Source organism: Haemaphysalis longicornis, unplaced genomic scaffold (assembly GCF_048455015.1).
Source record: "Haemaphysalis longicornis isolate Haplotype H1 unplaced genomic scaffold, Haemaphysalis longicornis Haplotype H1 scaffold_41, whole genome shotgun sequence".
NCBI lineage: Eukaryota > Metazoa > Arthropoda > Arachnida > Ixodida > Ixodidae > Haemaphysalis > Haemaphysalis longicornis.
Window position 1 is genome coordinate 1340001 of NW_027526365.1, and position 11750 is coordinate 1351750.

Genomic DNA, 11750 nt, shown 5'->3' on the forward strand with positions numbered 1-11750 from the left:
AGTCCGTTTCAATTACAGTGGTAGATATAATGGCATGATGGCTGTGTTGATATTCGTCCGTGTGGACCATTGAACTTGAGGAAAGTTTGTCGTAAACGTCAGGTGCGGAGCTATGTCTGGAGTGATGCTTGTGCCAACGCGTGTACCTCTTCCGTGGTCTGCTACAATCGTGAGGTCTTGAGCCCCCATCAGCGAGTGTAGTCTTGTGCCTCCTGGGTTGGGATGTGCGTCGCCCCACAGATAGTGAGCAGCGTTGAAATTTCTTGTCATGACAAGCGAGTTTTTGGCTGCTTTGAGAGTCGCTTGTTCAAATACTTGCTGAAGAATAAGTGCGGAACTTTTCGGCCTGCAATACAAATTCAGAAGGTATAGTGAACGGGTGTTCTCGTGTGCCTGGAGTATAGGTTCAAGTGATATGCTAATTGCTTCGGACTGCTTGAGGGGGGGTACCCAGGTTTGATTCACACCAAGGGGTCCGTTTTTTTCTTTACTATTGGAGGTTTTCTGTTCGCGTTGGACTAATTGCGGCCGGGTTGAAAAACGCAGCTGTTAATGTACTCTAATGGGATTCCAACTTGGCTTTACAAGCCTGGTATCCTTAAGCGAAATCTGTTCACAACAAGACCAGCTGGTCCGTCTCGGTTATGCAGAGAATCAAAATGCACGTGAATATATGTTCAAGTGCCTCTACATGGCGCAATCTGTCACGTGGATATGCTCAATTGGAAACGCCTATAAACAGAATAAGTGGCAACAAGCCCCCGGGAGCTTGTGGCTGCAAGCAATATAAGTGAAGTGTTTGTTCTCCAGAATTCTTCATTGTCAGTTTGGCCGCCCCACACGATTGGTCATGTAGTTGACCTGCGACTATTAGCAACGAGGACAAACATGTTAAAAGGTTGTGGATAAGGACACAAATATAAAAAATATTTCGTTTCTTCTCGGCTGGTGTAGTAAGCCTTGCCGCGTCGGTGGTGTTTACTGGCGTGGTGTACGAAAGGGGGGCAGAGAGGTTAAATTAATGAACATAGTTTCATCGTCAGCGACGCAGAAAAATCACTCAACCAAAAACGGAATGGAGGATTTCGAGGTCTCGAATCTACGCCGTTGCGACAGAAACTGCGGCTTTTGCCTCAAAAGCCCACCGCAGTGGCTTAGTAGCTAAGGCGTTGTGCTGCTGAGTCCAAGGACGCGGGTTTGATTCAAGGCATGCTGGCTGCTTTGCACATCTAGCGAAACGCGAAAACGCACGTATGTTCAATTTTCAATGCACAATAAATACCCTCAATAGTAAAAATTAATCCGCAGCCCTCCACCACGGCGCGCCTCTTAGGCCAGGTGTAGCTTCGGTCCATTAAACCCCATTGTCTGCATCAGACTTTACCTCGTAGGCCGCAAAGCTGGAACGGTGGGCCACTTTGAGCATTTCGCCTAAATAGTATACAAAGCCAGTGAATAGATGGCACTAGAGAGATCCAAATTCTGTACCGTTTATAAAACAGGACAACGGTGCCCGATTTGGACAAGCTTGAAAGCGGCAACGCAGTCTCGTTGCGCGAAAAAAACATGATATTTTTACGCATCGCCAGCGTTAAAAAAAGGGAATCAAAAACTACACCTAAATGTTTGGCAACAGGTTACGAGAAAATAACACGGCTTCGGCACTACGCAACTTCTCTGATTTAAGGGTAGGGTTGGTGTGCGAGTTACTTCGGGTTCACTGCGGCCACAAAATGACCTCAAGATCAAACAGTACTTAGCACTCTGGGATACCTGCATAGTTTTGCATTGACGGTTCTGTTAAAAACAAAATCTTCATTTACACTTCCTGATTGGGAGATGCAATGCTTCCGAATTAACGGCGGTTCATTACCGCCGTAATGGTGTGGGCACAAAAAATGATGGTCTCGAGGAGAAAGCGTTGATTGTTCGCAAACGCACCGCGATAACCAGGGTTCGCACTACTCCGCGAAATCTTGTAAATCACAAGTAGCCTGTCCAGCACATAGTACAGAATTTTCTAGAAAAAGCCCACAACTAAACTATACTATCGCCATTTATGCGTGGACCATCATCATTCCAGCACAAAGTTGATGAAATGCCCCGTCGAGACGGGCAGGCTTCCGCAGCGTGTAAAAATCAATGGTTTCGCTCGGTGACGCCCCGATCCAAACCAACTAACGCCGCAGCCTGCTCATTTTTCCCCAACTTAAGGAGCGATTTTAAGCATCAACCCACTGGGCATTCACATATAAATTACATTAAGTACAAGTGAGTGAGCTCGGGGCTTTGTTAATTAAGCCTTGAACATGCGGTATATACAGCCCGGGAAGCATATAGCGTAAGTGCTTGCTGAAAGCCGCTTTCACTCACAAACAGAAAGGCAGAACACCAAAAGGGGCGATCGAAAACATTTATAATAACTCAATACAGTATGTAATGGTAGGCGACGGATTAGAGGCGAAAGCCACGTCTACTGAAATCTAGCGTCAGTGACACGCCAATCTTGAAAAAGAGAAGCAAATCATTGAGGTCATATCCGCAAGAAAGAGATGTCAAAAACGTGCGTTCCTGCAATTTCACGATACGTATGAAACGAAGTATGACAATCAAAACGTAGACGGGTTTCATTTTTCTATCTATACACTAGTTCTATTCCACACACTCAAGCGCAGTAAACCGGCTGCTCCAGCCTACTCACCGCTACGAAGGCCCGCACATACAACCGCCGACAAAGACCAAAGTCCCGGGAAGTGCGGCTGATAGCGCGACAGCGATACAGGAACAACAGCTGGTACGCCCATTCCGGCGATAACTCCGTCTGAGTATTGCCTCCGGTCGGAGTAAGTGCAGCCTTGGATGAGGCGCCCTCCTACGAGACTCGCGGGCTCTTCGGCGACCGTTGTCGGCTGAACGGGGGCCAAGCCTACAATTCACTATAGACGGAAGCTCACCCAGCTCGATCAACAAACTGGCGTTTCCAAATTTCTACTCGCGCTGCTCTCTTTGAACCTGAGACCCGTTCAGGATGCCGATAGAAGACGGCAAGTATCCTCAACCCGGCCACGCTTGCGTGGTAACGTCGTTCTAAGGTTCTCAACGCGTGCACACTGGACCCGCCGGTAATTTGTTTGGCGAATCCTCTCGCGCCACCTTCCCTGTTCGTTGTAGTTTCCCTCTTGCAGCGACACTCACTGAAGTTATGTAAAAACTTTATGGTGCTAGTCACGCGTAAGAACCTGTGGAGTCTGTAGGCCATGTTCTGACAACTGGGTGTGCGTTTACGCGAGTTTATATTAAAAAAAAAAAAACATTTGAGAGTGTCGTTTACCTCCCAGTTTTCTTGCGCGATTTCGCTACATTTTCTGTGGTGCGATACTGATCCTCCGCATTGTTTCGACAGCGGGGCTCACAAATCTCAACCGCTGAAAAAACCAGCAAAGCGAGGGGTCCGCTAACGGTTCGCGGAAATCAACTGAGTCAAAAACTAAGCCCAGACAAGCTTTCTGCTGTAATGAATGGGCTATATTTTCAAGTAAAAAAATCAAAATAAAAAAGTTCAATTTCAACTTTAGCTAGCCTTTGAAATACAAAACTGCAAGCACAGCATAAAAAGCTGCAATGCTGTCACTTGACGGTGTGTTTGCCCTCCAAAGCTTTGCACGGCGGAGTGAGAACAGGAGCTTACATCCCAATATATAAACGCTCATTATCAGGGCCAGTAAACTGCAAGCTCTCTTAACAAAACCGACATTACATTTAAACCGAAAAAAGAAATAGCCGAAACCATAGGAAGTGTACCTCGCATTTCGCAAAGAAAAAAAAAAAAACTCTGTGCGGACGTGTATACAAGCGGTTGTACCCAGCGATGGCCCGCTTTAGAAGATGGGTTAACATAATGGGTATGAAACATGTAGGTATAAAACACATGGAGTTGGTGATGAGTTGTCAGAATTAGTTATTTCACCGCGGAGCCGTACTTGACTAGGGATTCGCACGTGCCGTCAATACATGAGCTCCCGCAGGAGGCGTGCGGTTGTAGAAAAACACCACAACTGGTGTTTTATTGGGACTACCCGGAAAAGAAATGTACGATGTTGGTGTCTACAAACGACTAAATACCCATTGGAAGTTTTAATTCAGTAGGTGTGATGAACAACTGATAGTCGCAAATTTATAGCAAATAACATGGGCTCGTAGTGGAGATACATTTTCATCTTTCAGCACTATTTACAATGGTGCAGTTTCGCGAGGTGTATTATGTTGTGCGTTTCCTCGTACCCTTTTTGTAGCTACTCTTGGTTAAATCTGCATCGTTTAAGTCGTTCTTTGCCCTGATAGATCACCAGTGGGCCGTCCAAGACCAACGGAGTTTGGCTAGTCACTCCGGTAAGCACTTTCGTCGCCCAAAAAAATATTCTGTCTCCAGGCACACAGCATACTACTACTATGACTTTCAAAGCTTAAGCTATCTCTATTTTCTTGCTTCTAGAGAATGTTTAAGCTGCGTTTACACCAATTAATCCTTCCCTTTACAATCAGGACATCCGATTGATAGGCACGCCTACCTTATCGGAGGCTGGTATCCTTTCGCTTCTTTTAGGTATCAATGAAAAGAAAAGTAGCGGTCCAGACCAGATTTCCAACAGTTTTTTGAAACGGTACGCGGACCCAGTCAGCAAATATCTTTATCTCATATATTCCAAATCTTTGAAAGACTGCTGTCTTCCTGCGGATTGGAAAATTGCTAAAATTACTCCCGTACCCAAATCAGGTAACGCTGCGTCTCCTTCTAATTATCGGCCACTTTCTATCACCTGTACTTGCAGCAAAATTTTCGAACATATCGTATTGAAACTTTAATAGGTTTTATTGAGTCGAACAATATTCTGCACATGAATCAGCATGGCTTTAGATCAGGACTATCTACAGTTACACAACTTGTCGAAACACTGCATGACCCGGCCCTCGGCATAAATGAGCGCATTCAAACCGACGTCATTTTCCTCGATTTTTCGAAGGCATTCGAACGTGTCTCGCATACTAAACTACTCCTTAAACTTAAATATATATTAGGTGATGGCCCAATTTACCAATGGATTAAGAATTACTTAACTGACCGCTTCCAATTCGTGCAGAACGGATGTCACTCTTCCGGCCTTGCTCCAGTGCTCTCAGGCATCCCCCAGGGATCCGTATTAGCTCCAGTTTTGTTCCTAATCTTCATAAATGACATACGTAACTATGCTGACGTGAAACTTAGGCTTTTTGCAGATGATTGCATTCTCTATAATAAAGTACGAAACCGCGATGACCAGGTAAAATTAAATAATGCCTTAAATAAAATAGCTCAATGGTGCGCAGATTGGCAAATGACAATCAACATAGACAAAACCGTATTTATGTCCGTTACAAATAAAGCGTCTAAGCTAGATTTTCCATACCATTTTAACAATGTGCCGCTTCGAAGTGTCACCCAATATAAATACTTAGGCATTATAATATCGTCTGACCCCAGCTTGACAGAGCACGTGCGTAAAATGTCAAATAAAGCAATGAACAAACTATTCTTCATTAAACGGGCGGGCCTTGTCCTATTCTACACATGAAACGAAGCTTCTCGCATACGTCACTTTTGTCCGCCCAGTTTTAGAATACTCGAATATTGTGTGGTTCTCGCACACTGCGAACAATATCGCAATATTGGAAAGGGTACAGCGCAAAGCCGTCCGCTTCATCTTCAATAGATACGGACGCACCGACTCCCCTACCGCTCTGCTACAGCGTGCTGGTCTAGCTACCCTGGAAAGTCGCGCAAAGCTTTTTAGGCTCAAATTTTTATACCAATTTTTGTACAGATCGTTGCGCATAAACCCTGACCATTACTTGATATTTCGTGATACCAGACTGACTAGAAGAAGGCATGCTTGGGAGCTTGTTGAATATGCATTTATTAATAATACTTTTCGCTATTCTTTCTTCCCGCGTGCAATTAGTGAATGGAATGCACTGGACGCAGTCGTAACACAGCAACCAACACGAGTAAAATATATGGAACTAATTGAACATGGTGTATTAGCCTAGAATGAGATATCATTATAAGTAATTAAATCTTTTTTGCCATGCAATCCATCCGGTTCCGTTTGTCCCTGGAAAGCATTTGCCTACACTTTTTTTCTCTGTGTTTTGAGTCAAACTTGATGCTTTGTGAACCGTGTGTTTTTCTTATCTTGAGATCTTGTGATGGTTGACGTACATTGGCGTTCTTGTATGTATTATGTAAGAATATACTAATGCTATGCTTCTATTGTTTACATTATGTGCTCTCTTTGTGTAATTTATATATATATATATATATATATATATATATAAATATATATATCGGACGTTGATGAGCGATGACATGTTGCCCACCCCTGTAATACTCCCCTTGGGGGAGTGACAGTATTCTGTAAATAAATAAAAAAATAGCATTTACGGACAAAGTTCAGAGGGCCAGTGATGTGTATGTATTTTACAGTAATCAAAATTCCAAGCACTTCTGCCGCAAAGAAAGTGGAATTTTTCTTGATGTATACTTACCTGTAAAGTGAGCACCCCCTTTAGAGCCCTCCACATCGGAAATACAGAGGAGTTTAAGCTTGAGCCGCTTGGTACATAACTTTGAGCTCAAGCCCCAACTCTTCTGAGCTAAGCGCTTGTGCTTGTCCCGTCTCCGCTACATCGAAAATACTTTCCGAGGCACCTCTGTTAAAATGTAGCGTATATATATATCGAAAGGCGTAGGTTCGGCCCCACTCTGGGCGCGTGTTTTCCTTTCTTTCTTTCTTCCGAATATTAAAAAAATGTTAACTTCATTAACCTTAGTAAAAAAAAAGAGCCTAACCACACCCCTATGCCTCCTTTGGCGTTGTAGACTGCCGACCTATGTTTCTATATATATATATATATATATATATATATATATATATATATATATATATATATATATATATATATATACGTACAGTAAGCTCGCGACAATTCAAACAATTTTCAAAATTTTGGTTGGCTACCTATGCTTTCAGTGTATTCTAAAGCCGCCTAATTTAAATTGCTCTATCACCTAAATTCGGTTTATTCGAACTCTTTGCTTGCCCTTGCCAGAAATTATCTGCTGAATTTGCTGCTTCTAGCTGCACATTTTTATCTTTATGCAACTAACAGTCACAAATTTAGCCCATTAGCCGCACACACCTGTCAAAGCCAACAACTGCGTGTGGATTGAGGAACCAAGAAAGAAAACCGTTTACAACTCTTATGTAAATACAAAGCAGTCATCCATTCATGATTTTGTTTTTCGATGTGTGAATAGCGCTTCCGTATTGTGTGTAAATGCTGTACTATTAAATAGATGTGGATGTTTCGACACGAAACAAGTTGGTAGATTGAGGTTGGAAAAAAGTACCAAACGACACTTGACGGGACGTGGCTGAGATACTGTCGCGTGTACAAGGAACAGAAGTTCACGTGGCGCACACAGAAGGGCAATGCATTGCAATACATTGGCAAAGCAAGCCGGATAACAGAAATACAGAGAAAAACGGGCAATCTCCACTAACGTGAAGACTGGGGAGGCGCGAAGCATGCATTGTATAAGTGTATACACAGATTGTAAGTCTCCCTTATGCCACACGGCGAGTGCTGATTGGACGCCGGAGAAGCGCCGGTGGAAGGACCAATCGCTCTGTGCTGAGGCGATGGCGCCCTCTCTTGCGTTGAACCGCATCTAAGCCATTTGCACGCCCCATCTGCTGCACTCAGGGGCAGAAACTTGGAGGCTCACTAAAAGGGTTCAACTGAAATTGAGGACGACTCAGCGCACAATGGATCGATATATGATAGGTGTAACATTAAAAGCCAAGAAGAGAGCGGAGTGGGTGAAGGAACAAACGCGTGTTACGGATATATTAGTAGAAATTAAGAAGGAATGGACGTGGGCAGGGCATGTAATGCGAAGGCAAGATAACCGTTGGTCATTAAGGGTAACAGAGTGGACCCCTAGAGAAAGCAAGTGTGGCAGGGGGCGACAGAAAGTTAGATGGGCAGATGAGATGAAGTTTGCGGGGATAAATTAGTCGCAGTTAGCACAGGAACGGGGTAATTGGAGATTAATGGGAGAGGCCGTTGCCCTGCAGTGGGCGTAGATAGGCTGATGATGATGATGTAAATATATATATATATATATATATATATATATATATATATATATATATATACAGAAAGAAATGCCGGCAGTCTACAACGCCAAAGAAGGCATAGGGGAACAGTTAGACGATTTATTACCGTTAGTGACGTTACATTATTTTTTATTATTATTATTAATTACGTGAGAAAGAAAGAAAGAAAAACACGCGCCCAGAGTAAGGTAAGGCATTTGGTAAAGTAAGGCAATTGGTAAGGCATTCGAGATCTAATCGAAAGGCGTGGGTTCGGTCCCCCCACTATATATATATATATATATATATATATATATATATATATATATATATATATATATATATACAGTGAAAGAGAAGTCTAAAGGGTAACGAACGAAAATGTATTAACGTTTCGGCTTCGGAGAAGCCTTCGTCAGAATAAAAACAAATTGCAAGTGAACTGGCTTTTAAAGCAGCAGGAGCCAATCACAGTAAACATGGTGACACGTGTTGTGTTAGGCAGGACGACAGCAGTTGATGAACAAATGATTTCATATCAAGGCTAACAGGATTTTCAAAAAACCAGGTCACTTACACTGGCAAGATGCAGTGACAGCTGTGCAAAAAAGGTAGATAGAGTAACGGGAAATGGGTGTAGGAAAAGGGCAGTGGATGAAAAACAAAAGTTCTACTTAACAGCGGAGTCAGCAAAAATATATACAATGCAGAGCGGGCAAAAAAGAGAAAAAGATAAAACAGTAACATCTGAACAGTCAACCTGTCGTAAGGAATGCAGTATAGATAGCATCACTTGTCAGGCTAATGCCGAAGCTAAGACGGAAAAAATGCGCAACCATATACACGAGGGCCAATGCAAACACAAGTATATCTACGTAAACGGCAGTAAAAAGGTTACACAGACGCGATCAGTGCGACAAGAAAGCCAGCGCGCCAACGCTTTAATTTAAACCCGATTTCATAGATTTCAATTTGTGAATAAGATACGATTCCCTGACTTCCCTATCATGATGTGAGCGGAAACCCGATTCAAGAATTGCTGCTTTTATTTTGTTGAATGAATGACCAACTACGTTGACATGTTGGGACAACGGCAGGTTCGGGAGGGTCTTAATATGCGACTTGTGATTATTAAAACGAAGTCTAAAAGACGTGCGGGTCTGGCCAATATACTGAAGCCGGCATTCGGTACACTCGAGCAGATAAATCACGTTTTCGGTTTCGCAAGTAAAATTACCTTTTATGTTTAGTGTGAAATTGGAAGCTGTACTGCTGGCTGTGGCAGTTGTCGTCATTTGGGGACAAATTTGACATCGCGGTTTTTGGCAGGGTTGGCAGCCAATGCAAGGTGGGCGAGTGGTCTTAGACGAAGTGAGTGAATCGCGTAGGTTCGCTGCTCGTCGATAGACTACGCGAGGCGGATCTTGAAAAATGCGTTGGAGCCTCTGGCTTTGCATAAGTATGGTGCTTCTTAAGAATTGATGTTACTTTAGGGGCTGATGATGAATAACTGAGTACCAGATTAGTGGTTTTCTGGGTGCGAGGCTGTGTCGTCGGGAGTAAAAGTGCGTTGCGATCAAGCATGCTTGCTCGTGTCACTGCATCTTCGATAATCTGCGTTGGGTATTTTTGTCTAGTCAGGGCGGCACGGAGTACTGCGCAGTTTTGATTGAAGTCGGATTCTTGCGAGCATATCCTTTTAAAACGAACCGCTTGGCTGTAAGGTATACTAGTTTTATTATGTTTTACATGACTGCTCTCGAAGTGGAGGTACTGATGGCGGTCTGTGGGCTTTCTATAAAGATTTGTACTTAGTTTCGCATCCTTAACTGTCACTGTGACGTCAAGAAAGTTGATTACTTCAGCCGAGTACTGGTGCGAAAAGGAGATACGGGGGTGGCAGTTGTTAAAACCAGAGATGAAGGAGAGAAGTTCATTTTCGCCGTGTTGCCAAATTATAAAAACGTCGTCTATGAAGCGTTTATAATAGAAGGGCTTGAGAGCGCATTTATCCAGGTATGCTGTTTCGAGAGAACACATGAAAATATTAGCATAGCTTGGTCCCACCCTCGTTCCCATTGAAGTACCATTTATCTGAATATAGTGTGCATTATCGAATTCAAAGTTATTTAGCTCGAGAATCAGTTTTAACAACGTTGCCAGTGTGTCACCATCAACCGGACTTGATTCGCAGAAGGCTTCATAGGTTTCAACGACAGCTCGTATGCCATCATCGTGAGGTATATTAGTGTACAATGAGGCTACGTCCAAAGTCACGAGCAGCGAACCGGGTGGAATGTCGAGTTAGGAGCATCTAAAGCTCCTAAGGGCCTACAGATTATGTTAAAGCCAGCTACGTCGAAAATGTCCGCCCATCACATCGCTAGGTGGGAGAGTGTTCTAAAAAATGCGTCACTTGAACTCGCACGAATTCTTATTGATCACTATGAGTCTTCAGAAAAATCGTTCCGCAACACTGAAAAACAGATAAGGATGTCATCCGAACTGTCCTCGCGCGAAATAGGATTATTACAGGAATACGAACATAAAAAGAGTAAAGAAATCGGTTTAGTAAAATCTAAGAAATTTCGCCGCGATGGTATTGTACAGCCCGCTACGGTTCAACAGCGGTTAGATGCTGGAGTCAGCAAAGAATGCGAGCCAATACTGCAGTCCCCTAGTCCTGAAAATTCTTGCATTGTAAATTTGTCCTGCGCTACCCTCTCTCCTGCTGAATTGAGTCTGTTATCTCGTGGCTTATGTTTTTTGCCCGGCAACCGGTGGTTTTAACGAATTTTCCCTGTTTAAAGACCTGGATAAATTTTGCCGCAATTTACGACTTCGAGAGTATTTCCATGATCGCCCCAGCCCTAATGAGACGCATGACCCTTTACCCCCTCATAAGCATTGGACTCCCCCGACACAGCGCGATAAGTGTTTAGACATGTATATATCTGCCGTCACGCGGGACATACTTGAGTCCTACAAAAAGCAGGCCACATATCGTAAGAATCTTTCGGCGGATGAAAGCAACGCGCTCAAGTTGTTAGCGACACATCCTGAAATCGTCATTAAGCCAGCAGACAAAGGAGGCGCAATAGTTGTCATGAATAAAATTGACTATATAAACGAAGCCCTGAGACAATTATCCGACAGCTGTTTTTATAAACGTGTCGATGCCGATCCCACAGAAGAATTTAATGCCACTATCAAGGAAACCCTTCAAACTCTGGCACAGGCTAATAAAGTAGCACCAGACGCAATAAAATCCCTTGTTCCACTCAGTCCGGTAGCAGGTAAATTCTATCTACTGCCAAAAATACATAAAAAAGATAATCCAGGTCGTCCGATCGTATCCGGAATTGGCACAGTGACAGAAAAACTATCCCTTTATGTAGACTCGCTTATAAACAATATCCCACCTAAGTTCCCTTCATTTGTAAAAGACACAAACCATTTTTTAAATGATATCGTGGAACTCGACATTCCACCCGGTTCGCTGCTCGTGACTTTGGACGTAGCCTCATTGTACACTAATATACCTCACGATGA

The 11750-nt window shown here is 43.4% G+C and overlaps 1 protein-coding gene across 2 annotated transcripts in view; it reads right to left on the minus strand.

The window, feature by feature from the left end:
- Window positions 1–2822, minus strand: part of LOC144137588 (death-associated inhibitor of apoptosis 2-like) — a 102025-nt gene extending 99203 nt beyond the window's left edge. Inside the window, exon 1 of one of the 2 annotated variants that reach the window (XM_077669511.1) lies at window positions 2702–2822. The gene's annotated coding sequence lies outside the window, so the exon portion shown is untranslated. The remainder of the gene's footprint in view (window positions 1–2701) is intronic. The other variant, XM_077669509.1, reaches the window with a different exon arrangement.
- Between the last annotated feature and the right edge of the window lie 8928 nt (window positions 2823–11750).